This window comes from Maniola hyperantus, chromosome 14 (assembly GCF_902806685.2).
Source record: "Maniola hyperantus chromosome 14, iAphHyp1.2, whole genome shotgun sequence".
In the NCBI taxonomy this organism is placed as follows: domain Eukaryota; kingdom Metazoa; phylum Arthropoda; class Insecta; order Lepidoptera; family Nymphalidae; genus Maniola; species Maniola hyperantus.
The window spans coordinates 2348773-2361499 of NC_048549.1; the positions used below are offsets into that span (position 1 = coordinate 2348773).

The following is a 12727-nucleotide window of genomic DNA, read 5'->3' on the forward strand; positions in this document are numbered from 1 at the left end:
TCAGTCTTTTTTTGTAATTTTTTTTATTTCACAATCTTTGGTGGCCCCATGTATTAAAATATGCTATGCCTGGTTACCTACTGTTTACTGAGCTATTAGGTACACAGAACGCGAGCAATTTACTCTTATCTGTTGAGGAGATCTATTATCTATCTTCGAAGATGTTCATCAGATCTTCACCAAATTTACATTGGATCACTTCGAAAGTATACCCTTTTAAACAAAAAAATAATCTTCCAAATCGGTCAAGATACATAAAAAACAAAGATTCCGATTTCCGACGAATTGAGAACATCCTCCTTTTTCGAAGTCTGTTAAAAAGATATGTGGCAACGCGAAAATACCTCTAGATACGTCTAGGTAGGTACCTAATTAAAGTTGTGTGTTCTACTCATATCTTTTAGATTTCCTCTCCCAAATTTTTTTTTGTAGTTTGCTCACATCAACTAAGTACCATTCCATCTTTTCAATATTCATGCGAGGTCCTTGTAAGGATCATGCAATTCAAATAATTGCATGCACTGACACTTTCTATCGCATCGCTTACTAGTAGAATGCCGATCATTTGTTTAACTAATTCTGCATGCATGGTGTAATTGTCTAGTCATTACATGATTTTAAACATTAGTTGATTAGGTACGTGCTTTGGTTTTAATCAATGATGTAAAACTGTTATGTGAAGATTCTCTAACAGATATATTTAGTTCTTAGTGCTTAGCTTAGACCACGATTCCCAGACATTTTACTAGATAAAGTGGAAAAAAACAAATACGATTAAGCGAGTATTAGGTACGGGATTCTGTGAACTAGGTAGGTTGACAGTTGACCCATAAAGTTAAAATGGCGCGAGGAGTGATTTTTTACGGACTATATAATAATATTATATACCATATTAGACAGTTATTTGACCCTTCCCTGTTAAATAAATAAACAAAAATGCGATTAGATCGCTACAAATGTTAATAAATTACAATAAAAATACTTTGGCATCGATTCGCATGCAAACCACTCGGCCAAGCATCTGACACAATAAAAAGAAGATAAAATCATAATAGCCTAAAACACAAGTTTATTGTTGCACATAAAACAAAGGCAACCGAGATGGTAATCGATTACTATGATGCAAGAATCGAATAATTGTTGAATCGATTGCATCGATCAACCTGCCAAATTACTTGCAATATTAGGCAGGTACCTATCTATACCTACGTGTTTTCTGTACCAGATACATTTTATCGATTTATAACATCAAGATAGCATCTGATAGAATCGTGTAATTTTTAGGGTTCCGTACCCAAAGGGTAAAACGGAACCCTATTACTAAGACTCCGCTATCCGTCCGTCTGTCTGTCCGTCTGTCGCCAGGCTGTACCTATCCCATGAACCGTGATAGTTAGACAGTTGAAATTTTCACAAATGATTTATTTCTGTTGCCGCTATAATACAACACCTACTATACCTACCTACAAGTTGCTTGCAACTCGTGCAAGTTACAACCCGAAGTCGGATAAAGGATAGGTACAATAAATAAACTTTCATTAAAACTTTCACAAATAATAGGTACGTTTCCTTGCCCTCGCCCGTTAGTGACCTAATGTTAGTGTGAAATGCTGTGAAATCTTTGAGGAAGTTTTCCACTACACCTAACAAGCTATGACTATAGATCTGAACCGTAAAAAGTCGGAGAAACGTAATATCTCTAATCTTTTTTCTCGGCATCGTACGGATGAAGGGCTATCAGCCAGACGGCACCGATTCCGTTGTCTTTCTCTAAACTAAATTTAGATTATCTGCATCCTTTTCTTTTTAACAATGCTAAAAAGGGACAGAACATGAACTTTACATTTAAAGACTCTAAATTTTAGTGCACGCTACTAGCGACTGTGCGCTAAAATCACGGGTTTTACCATCTATGTAAATATTAAATTTAAAACTGTCAAACTGCGTCTGTCCTTTTTATATTACATTAGTAAGAATAGTATGCGAATACTCTAAAATTAGGTTGTGCTCAGAATCAGTAGGTATTGCAGTAATTTAGAAATTATAAACTTCCAAATTCACTTCTCCGAGAATTTCATCCGCGATCTCAAAGACCACAGCGTCAGAGAGGTTGACAATAAATACCAATACATACCTATTAAGTTATAGAAAGCTCAATAATAGAGTCTGTATTAGCTGTTGCCAGAGCACAGAGCAGGCGTAGTGTGTGAGACATTAGTAATTGTCCTAGATGCAAATATTTTTTTTAAATTATTTTAGGGTTCCATAACTCAAAAAGAAAAAAAAGGAACCCTTATAGGATCACTTTGTTGACTGTCTGTCTGTCCGTCGTGTCTGTCAATAAAATCTATAGGGTACTTCCCATTGTCTTAGAATCATGAAATTCGGTATGGGTAGGTAGGTAGGTCTTATAGTACATGTAAAAGAATAAATCCGAAAACCGTGAATTTGTGGTCACATCACAAAAAAAAATTAAAATTTATAATTAGTAGGTATTTTCAACCTTTAAATTAAGATTAATATATTAAGTGGGAAATCATATAAAATGGCTTTACGTGTACCTACATTCTAAAACAGTTATCATTTATTTTATGCGTAATAGTATTTATCGTGCAAAATGACGAAAAAAATACTCAAGTTCGGAACGTTTGAGATATAAGTAGTGTGGTATTTAAAATCAAAGAGCTTTTGAAGGCTGCTTGCCTTTATATGTGTCTGTAAGATTCACACAAATCGCACCGGTTTTGCGGTCAGATGTAAGTGGGCGGTGAAATTTGTCCTCGCACTTAATTAATGTGTCTCCGAAGTACTTATACGTGGAAAGATCAAGGCTTCGATTTCAAAACAATGTTGTATTTATGTTAGAAGTTAAAATACTAGAAGAATTGCAACTAAGGTAGATTTCAGTCATAAGGACAAATTAGTCATCGCTCAGGTACCTATGTTACAAGAAAAAAATTTGAGTGTATCCGTTGCATACATACGATAGTGAAACTTCTTTTTTAGGGTTCCGTACCTCAAAAGGAAAAACGGAACCCTTATAGGGTCACTTTGTTGTCTGTCTGTCTGTCTGTCTGTCTGTCTGTCTGTCAAGAAACCTACAGGGTACTTCCCGTTGACCTAGAATCATGAAAATTGGCAGGTAGGTAGATCTTATAGCTGACATTTGGGGAAAAATCTGAAAACCGTGAATTTGTGGTTACATCATACAAAAAAATTAAATTGTGTTCATGAACTAATAATTAGTATTTTCAATTTTCTATGTAAGATAACTATATCAAGTGGGGTATCATATGAAAGGTTTTTATGTATCATAGTTTTTGAATTATCTTACAAACTGTCGAAAAAATACGACTGTAGTACGGAACCCTCATTGGGCGAGCCTGACTCTTCGCCGGTTTTTTATTTTATATTCATGACACGCTCATTACCCGCGCGAATTTGAGATAATTTTCACAAAATCACGTCCACCGGTCTTTCCTAAGCGGATCAAGAAGTTTCACTTCAAAAATAATCACAAGGATTGTTTATTATGAAGACCACATCATAGTAAAAGGGGCCACAAACACTTTATGAATCGACAAGATGACGTTATACGAATCGAACAATGCAAACATGATGTTAAAGCCTACAAACAAATGGTTGTGATCGGCCTAGGCCCGGGCCTAGGGCGGCCAGATATTAGGGATGGCCAATCGTGACCAAAAATTCACCGAGGTTGTGATAAAAGTTAGCAGTACAGTAAATTCATTATGTAGTCTATACAATTATGATGAGTGCTGAGAAAGGGGCGGCTGGTACCTACTTACTACATAGCCTGTAATAGTTGGGTAAGTTTTGTTTATGAGCTCAAAATCTAAACTCTAAGCGCAGTAGAGTATGTTAACCGTTGTTAAATGGCTTACACTCTAGAAAGTTGTGAAGTCTAAATTTTGAAAGCAGAATACCAAATTGAACGGCCTATTGTTAGTATCACATCAGTGGTGTCTATGCCATGGTGTATGGTTCAAGTTGTAAGGACAGGAATTTTTGTACACCTAAAATATAAATACATATTGCAGGGTGTAACCAGAACGCTTGCGAAAATGATGACACTACTGATGATTACTGATATGATAAGACCAAAAAAAACGCAAAAAAATCTTTAAAAATTTCTATATTTTGTAAAAGTTCACGATATATTGCAAATAAAACATCAGACTGACGTTAGAGGTCAACGAACGTAGGCGGGGCATTGACTCTGAATGGCCTACTTACGCAATGACTAAAACTACAAAATGAGGCAAATGGTTATTGGTATTGGATTATGTGTTCTGCGTAGGTAGGATAACAATAACGCTAAGTTTTTGCTATCATTCTGGTTACATCCTGTATAATTATTCAGAAAATTCAGAACCAAAAATCAAACTAAAACTCAAAGCTCTTCTTCTTCTTCCTTACCTTATCCCACGCTACTTGGGGTCGGCACAACATGTCTTTTTCTTCCACTCCTGTCATCCATCAACGTAATATCATCTTTGAGTTTTAGGTTGTGTGTATAAACACACAAACTAAAACTCAAAGCTACTGTACACTATTTAATTGTTAATTGTTAAATTTTTAAGGCGACGTAATAGTGATAATTAATTGAGACTTAAAACTAAAACTACGAGGGTTTCAAATGCGCCCTGGGTCTGAGAAGAAGCCCACAACAAACTCAGCCGGGAAATCTTTCTTTCCTTGGTAAGCCCTTTAGCTATTTATCGCCTCCGCTTATCCCTTAAATTGTAGACTTCAAAACGATGTATTGTATTATCCATAGGTGTTTTTGCGGTATTTCTCCAGCAACTTTGAATTTGAGACGTGTGTTTAACTGTATGTATGTGGATTCATGATCAAGTCAAGTTCAACAATTTTAATTTTTTTTCAAAAAGTGCTAGAGTGGAGACCGGGTATAAGTAAACGCGACGATATAAAGAGGCTGGTGGGCCGTGATGGCTGGATGAGGAAGGCTGAGGGCCGGGTGTATTGGCGTTCATTAAAGAAGGCCTATGTCCAACAGTGGACAGCCTATGGACGCTGGTGATCAAAGTCAAAATCAAATTATTTATTCAGGACATGTGCATAGTCAAAATTGTTAATTTGTAAGATGATATAGTGGTGATAATTATTTACGTACTTAAAATTAAAACTAGGTACGAGGGATTATCAATTTAATTTTATAATTTCAACATTTTCTCTGTTTCATCATAAAAACATTACAAACGAGTACCTAAAGGAAACTGTATAGTAGTTTGTCTTATTTTAAAAAGAAACGTTAAGTACAATCATGTGTTGCTGTTCACAAAATTAGTTAATTTGAGTGGCAAACATGAAATTGATCTCTGACACAATAATTAAAAGAATCCAAACTTAATATATATATATTTTTTTATTTGTACCAAAAGATTTATTTTATTTATTCAACTAAGAAAACAAGCATAATCATTTTACTAATTAATATAAATATAAATAATATAATTTATTATTAACTTAATATTTTAATTAAAACAAATTTTCATCTCAATTTCTCCACGGTACTGAAGCTTTAAATGATTTTGCAATATATTTGCACTAAAATGAATTCTAATTTCTACTCTATTTTCTAAGGTTGCATAATAGAGATTAGAGGTTAGACTTTAGAGGCGCATAATCGAATGGTTAAAATACTTACATTGCTTTTAGACATTTGCGGTAGGTTAGTTACAGCCTAAAGGATGTTCAGTTATTACGCTAAGCAAGCCAAAGGCTAGGCTTGGATTATAGGATTATTAAAATAAATCAGCAATTTCCATACACTTCCATAATGCGACCACGCCTTGGATATGCGGGCTTCGTCCATCCGATACGCGGAAGTCATTATAATTTATAATATTTTATCAAAATAAACAAAAGCTTTTATTATATAAAGTTCAAAAGAGCTAGAGAATATCCATAAAAATGTAAAGAGCTTCCTAGACGGTCAAGCGGCTAGACATCAAGCACATAGATTTTTTGCCTGAGTCAAGCATTGATTTTTGCTTGACCGTTTACAATGTTTGCTTGATGCTTGTGTCAAGCATTTTACATGCTTGACGCGTGATTGATACGATTTAATATTTTTGCTTGACGCGACGTTCGGATAACGCTCGAGATATGAGAAAAGTGCTGTTTGAATCCAAACAATTTGCTTTCGACATAACTGAAGACCAAATTTGTAAATACAGGTGGTGCAAGGGTATTAACCGACCAAGAAGAATGTGACCCTGCGCGCCAATGACCTCTCGACCGCGAAGCATGTCTGAATTTAGCATTTTATAACCTCACAGCCGTAACATTTGCATACCCGCGCGAAGTTTGCACCGCACGCGGACAACCAAATGCGTTCAATTTGAATACAGCGCAGGACCGAGCAGCACACTTAGGAGAGGATATAGCCAACAAAATCGTAAAGACGATAGAGGTTTGACAGCTGCTTTTTTCAGCCAGTGTTTTGCATTTTGCTTTGGATTGTAGCACCGACTGAAATCAGCAGTGATTATACACATACATATTGTTTTATTAAAGGTGAATAATGAGTGAAGCTACTAGCTATATACCTAGCTTTATTTTCGGAAATTTAATTCTGTAATTTTATACGTATCCGAGGTAAATTTATCGAAATACTGAACACCCTAGTCCTAGAACTCTCGTCCGATACAATTTTTTTTACATTTCATTCCGGGAACGTCAATTCTCTAGGTACTAAAATATTTACCAAATGATTTCTGTGGGAAGCGGCCAGGTTTTATGTATTTTGAAATTAAATTTCAAAATAGTGTAGAACTGTAGACTAATCATAAAAGGCACCTAATTTCTGTAACATGACATAATTTGGAGACTAAAATAATAAAAGTATAGAAAAGAACTCGAAAATATATCTAAATGTATAAAAGGAAAAGGTGACTGACTGACTCACTGACTGACTGACTGATCTATCAACGCACAGCTGAAACTATTAGGCTAAACTAAACGTAGGCATCCACTAAGAAAGGATTTGTGAAAATTTAGCTCCTAAGGGGGTGAAATAGGGGTTCGAAATTTATGTAGTCCACGCGGACGAAGTCACGAGCATAAGCTAGTCCTTCTAGCTTCGAAGGCTTCGGTCACAGCTGCTTACTATCAATAAAAGATTGACATACGCTATTTAGAATCCCGGTTCGATACCGCGTAGCAAACATTTATGTGTGGATGTATAGTGTTATAATGTCATACCTCTTTCAAGTTCATGGACACAAAATATTTTATGATCAAATGGTCTAGTAAGTAGGTACGTTGATACAGGAGAAAGTTGCGCATAGCATCTTCCCATTAATGAAGGGGCTGCAATGCTCACAATTCTGGATACCTTTGAATGCGATTGCCAAAACGTCATTGAAATTGCTTGCAGCAATTAATACCGCTATCATATCCCACGATTCAATGGCTATTCAGTAGGTACTTTCTGATATGAAAATGGTAATGCAACTAGTTAAATAAGTAATATATACGAATGTCATAAGGTGCGATTTATACAGAAGTGATGCTGATGAGTTTCCTCAGGATGTTTTCTTTCACTGTTAAAGCAAATAACATTTAACGCACATAACTTCAAACAGTTACAGGTGCGTGCCCGAAGTCAGTTGTCACCATTATGATATCATCATAACATCAAACATGTTTTTGTAGAATAACTTAGTATCACGGAAAATAGCTTATTTAGCATATTTTACCTCGACATAATTTATTATTATTATTGTAGGGACATATCTTAGTTGTCGTCATACCAACCACTAAATATATCCTATAGTTCTTTTGCCATAAAACACCGTTTTTTGTCCAGCAGTTATACAAATGACAGTAGCGATTTATCGACAAAAACTGTTCTTTACAGAACTGTTTGTTACAGAAACATAAGTATATTGTAACCAAAAATCTTTAAAAAAGATATCGTGGAAGGACTTAGCTGGATTCTACACCATACTAGGTAAATCTACACTGAACGGGTCCTTACGATGCAGTAATGGATCCCTCAAAAATTTAATTTTACGGTCTTCTTTATTCCTTTGATAACTTCTCAAACATAATTAAATTGAGACGTAAAAAGAAGCTCTTGAGTGTCAAAAAAAAAGTTTGACGTGACTGATTACATATTGTATTATGTTTTAGGGTCCAGCAAACGAAGGAAGATACTTGAAAATTGTCGAAGATGTTATTTTTATACCCTTTAGCTATAGACTCCCCTTAATTTAATTCAAAGCGGGGATCTACTTTTCGGCATACTCTAGCCCATTTTATCTGACCTTGAGCATCTGATTTTTGAGTTTATTGACGTTCATATCCCGCGCTTACAATGCTTAGCCAAAGATTTTTTGGGCAGTTTCGAGTCCCAAGGTCTAAGGACAGCGATATCGCAAATTGCGATATTTGTTACCGATGTAACTTTGCAGTTTCGTACTTCAAGTCTTCTCAATCCCTTCTCTTATTGTAAAGAAAGATATGGGATATTACAGCGCTTACATCTAACCTTCGATATCAGGTAGAAATTGCAGACTTGAACAAGGCCCTTCAGTTATTTTCCATCTTACGAGAGCGAATATTTCAAATCTAGATTCTCTACCAGAATCGATTGTGTACTATTTGACGCATGGAATCCTGCAAGGAACAGCGCGTCTCGTACTTGACCGTTATTTTTTCCAGTGTTTGCTTAAACGAGTTACTTTTAACAAGTTTCTTGTCGTGTTTTTTATTTACGTTGAACATGTTAATTACGTAGGTATGTATACATGTCTCGGTAATGTCTATTTTTGGTTTTCTTGACGCCGTATCTGGTTCAGCCAAGCCGCGTATATCCTCTCATTAACCTATACCACTTCCCTAGTATTTTTTGTTCTTCAAACAGTAATTCAAGTTTTTAGAGGTGTTATATTTTTGTATTTCACCTAGATACAAGAATAGTAGAATAGAAAGATAAGTCTTACGCGATCAAATCAGAAATGAAGAAATCTATAAAAAAGAACTAGAGTAACTGACATTGCTCAACGAGTTGCGAAGCTAATGTGGGCAAGGGCTGGGGCACATATCTCAAAGAATCGATAAGCTTTGGACTTCCAAAGAGCTTGTACGGCGACATCGGAATACGCAGGGCTTGAAAGTGTAGTGACGTGGACGAAGTCTCGGGAATAAGCTAGTCCTAATCTGAACAACTAGGTTTAGAGCTAGCGGGCACCACGATGCGGCGAGTTGCGGTGCGTTTTTTAATCCGTAAATTTGAATTTAAATGTATGTAAATCCGGTGCGGAATTAATTCCGCAGTGCGCGCGGTTCTATGTAGTTCTATATAGCTCACAGGTTTTGCGGAAAAAACGTACGAAAATCTACCGAGGTGCGCGCTAGCTCTTAAGGTCTACTAGACTAGATGGTCTACAACCATATCTAACTCCTTTGTCTGCCAGTTGACGATTATATTCATTTGACGTCGTGATGGCATGACAACGTTTCACAAAGCTTTATGGAGTGATTAGCCTTGACCCGTACGTAACCGCAAGTTGCGTTTTTTTGTTGGCTTTGTTACAATCGTCTAATCGCCGAGCGTTAAATCCACTAAAATGCCAAAATATTTTACAATTTTTATTACAACTTTGAATACCAGGTATAATTTTATGTGTGCAGCAATTCAACAAGTTTTTTTTTAGATTTAAGTTTATTAATAGTTTATTTATAAAAGCTTTATTTAGATTCCTTACATTAATTCTTAATTCTATGACACTACTCTAACAACATTTTGCTTATAATCTAGTTAATTTTCTAATCCTATTTCCGTCGTTATAAGTAGATAGTATTTATAATATTCAACAAGTGTGTAGCCTTATTTAAAGGAAAATTTCAGATCCAAGATAGCACTTTTGTATCAAAAAAATCTTATTCTTTGAAAGGCTAAATGACAATCTGGGTGAGATGAATAAGAGAGAGCAATGGATGAACTTACAGACTGTCAAAACGGATGTATAAGTATAAAAACCCCTTAAAAGCAGGAGATTGTCATTAAAATGCGTAATTTTGACCTAACCATATTCTTTGGACCTAACCTAATAATTTATTACGATAACTCTTTGTCATTTGAAACTATATGCATTGTCATGCTGGTTCTATATAGATTTAGATCCTGATGAAGATCTTCAGAGATATGCGGAACTCCTCGACATTCCAAAAATCACGATAATCCGTTGCTCCATTGCGACTTGATTGAAGGACAAACCAACAAACCAACAAACAAACACACTTTCGCATTTATAATAAGGGTACTGATAATAAGGGTACAACTCTATTAATCCCGTCTTCCAAAGACACGTCTTCAATAACAATATGTTTTGACATCTGCGATTCACATTCGATTCGCCATGCACGCAACCTGTTTGCCGACCTTGACTTCACGTTACAACCTTACCAGCTTTCTTATTCATTCAATTATTTTACTGTACATCTGTTAATGGTAAAGACATAGAGGTGATTTTCGAAGAGAAAGTGTTTTGATAAATGTTAAAAAAGTTGTTTGTTCAACAAAAACGTCTCGGTCTCCTAACGCTTTGATTTGGTAATGAAGTAACTTACTGCCGTACTCAGAGTCGCTAATCGTTACTTAAGATTGAGTTAAAACGAGACAGATTTATGAGAGAGATATAGCTCTGTCTCGTTTTAACTAAACTTAAGTAACGAATAAGCGACTCTGAGTACGGATGTTAGTGATGATGTCTGCGACTTTGTTCGCGTGGATTTAGTTTTATTTAAATCCCTTAGGAATTCTTTGAATTTCCGAGATAAAAAGTATATGTCCCTCTCCAGGTTACTAATCGAATTTCGTTAAAATCGGTGGATGGACCGTAATAGGTAACAGACTGTGACAAGCAAACAGACACATCATCATCGTCAACCGACGTCCGACAGACGTCTTCTGCTGGATAGGTTTCTTGTAGGGATTTTCACACACAACGGTCTTGCGCCGCCTGAATCCAGCGACTAGTTTAATGTCTATCCACCTAATGACCATTTAGGAGAGTCACTCAGTGGGCGACGCGATGGACAGACCTATGCTTGGAGTTCTTTACGCGATCAAATCAGAAATGAGGAGATATAGACATAGAGAACTAGAGTAACAGACATTGAGACAGCTCAACGAGTTGCGAAACTGAAGTGGGCAGGGCACATAGTTCGAAAAACTGATAGACGTTGGGGTCCCAAGGTACTAGAATATCGCAGTGTTGGAAGACCCCCCACTAGGTGAACAAACAGACAGATATGTTATTCGCATTTATATTCTTGGTACTTATATGAATAATTAAGATATCTATTGCGAGATATAGAGTTATAGCAGACCAGTCGAAGGTGTGGCTCATGGCTGATACTAAATAACACTCAAATTCAACCTTTCGCGTTAAATTATTTGATCCCACTGACATTATGCTGTCAATGCCTTGTGTATCCGAAACAAGTTTAAATTAGAACTCGTGAGTGTGGGATACTTTTAATTGTATATTATTACCTAGTATCACAGTTTAACGAAATATCCTTTGCGTTTAAACTATCGTGAGTAATTTCCATTATACATATTATATCATACACCGGGTTTACTCACGTGTTTTGTCGACGTTAGTCCAACTATTTTCGAACCCATCCGGGGTCCTTTTTCACAGGGTCTCAGTTCGCGCATGCGTCTCAGTTCACAGACACGTACATAGTAATTAAAATAGGTAGTAGCTTATATAATATAATATGGGTACTGATTTTCTATCACGATTAAATAACAGATGAGGGTGTAGCTATTTCTAATAACGGATCTTAGATCATATGTAACTACTTACAATATTACGCCAATGTCCGTCCGCCTTTACTCCCCGTAGCGTTATGAGCCCGATGAGTTCCGGGTTCGATACCTGTCGATGAACATTTCACTTGAGATATTTCACCGATTATCTGGCGGTCGTATCGTAAACTTGCAGTTATTAGCACGTTAATAACAGCCTAGGTACAGGTTGTTTTAGAAGCTGTTTGTAAGAAATTGCTATCGTTATTTTATCTTTCAGTTTTGAGCACTATACCATACCTATTAAGTACCTAGTACATAAACTCACGGGGATTTTCTAGACGTTTATTACAAACTAGCTGACCCGCCCCGGCTTCGATTGGATGGAAAAAGAAAGATCGTTTATTCTTTTCTTAAAGAAAGAGAGAAAGAAAGATGTAAGAAAAGATGTTTATTTACAAAACTGTGCCACACATCACATCTTATAACTAAGAACTTACTAGAAGAGAACATTCTTTGAAAGTTGTGCCTACATCACCAATAGGGTCTTGGACTGTAGGCATAAAATGATATGATTTTTTGTATAGTGCTAGTAGTTTATGGACGCTGACGAAGTCACGGGCATTAGCTAGTCGAACAGTCCTTTGTTCTTGCATCGAAGGTAGGTATACAGTTTATAAAATTGTATTTATAAAATTTATTTATATTCTTCTCAGACCTTGGCGCGTTTTGAACCCTCGTAGCGATAGTTTTAAGTTCTCGTTATAATTATCACCACTTTATTATCATCTTACAAACCCAACAACCGACCATCAAAAAGTGTAATTTATTACGTACTAGATGATGCCTGCGCCTTCGTCCGCGAGGATTTAGATCCTTTTCTGGGATAAAAAGTAACCTGTCTTTCCCCGG

General features: G+C 36.1%; 2 protein-coding genes across 5 annotated transcripts in view; one reads left to right on the plus strand and one right to left on the minus strand.

The window, feature by feature from the left end:
* The window catches only part of LOC117988107 (probable E3 ubiquitin-protein ligase RNF144A), a 197743-nt gene that overhangs the window by 161371 nt on the left and 23645 nt on the right, over positions 1-12727 (plus strand). The gene's annotated exons all lie outside the window — the stretch shown is intronic.
* Positions 1-12727, minus strand: part of LOC117988577 (uncharacterized) — a 109098-nt gene that overhangs the window by 18211 nt on the left and 78160 nt on the right. For 2 of the 4 annotated variants that reach the window (XM_069502989.1, XM_069502988.1), the window contains one exon: positions 11874-11945. The exons of the other annotated variants lie outside the window; for them this stretch is intronic. The gene's annotated coding sequence lies outside the window, so the exon portion shown is untranslated. The remainder of the gene's footprint in view (positions 1-11873; positions 11946-12727) is intronic. 4 annotated transcript variants of the gene reach the window in all.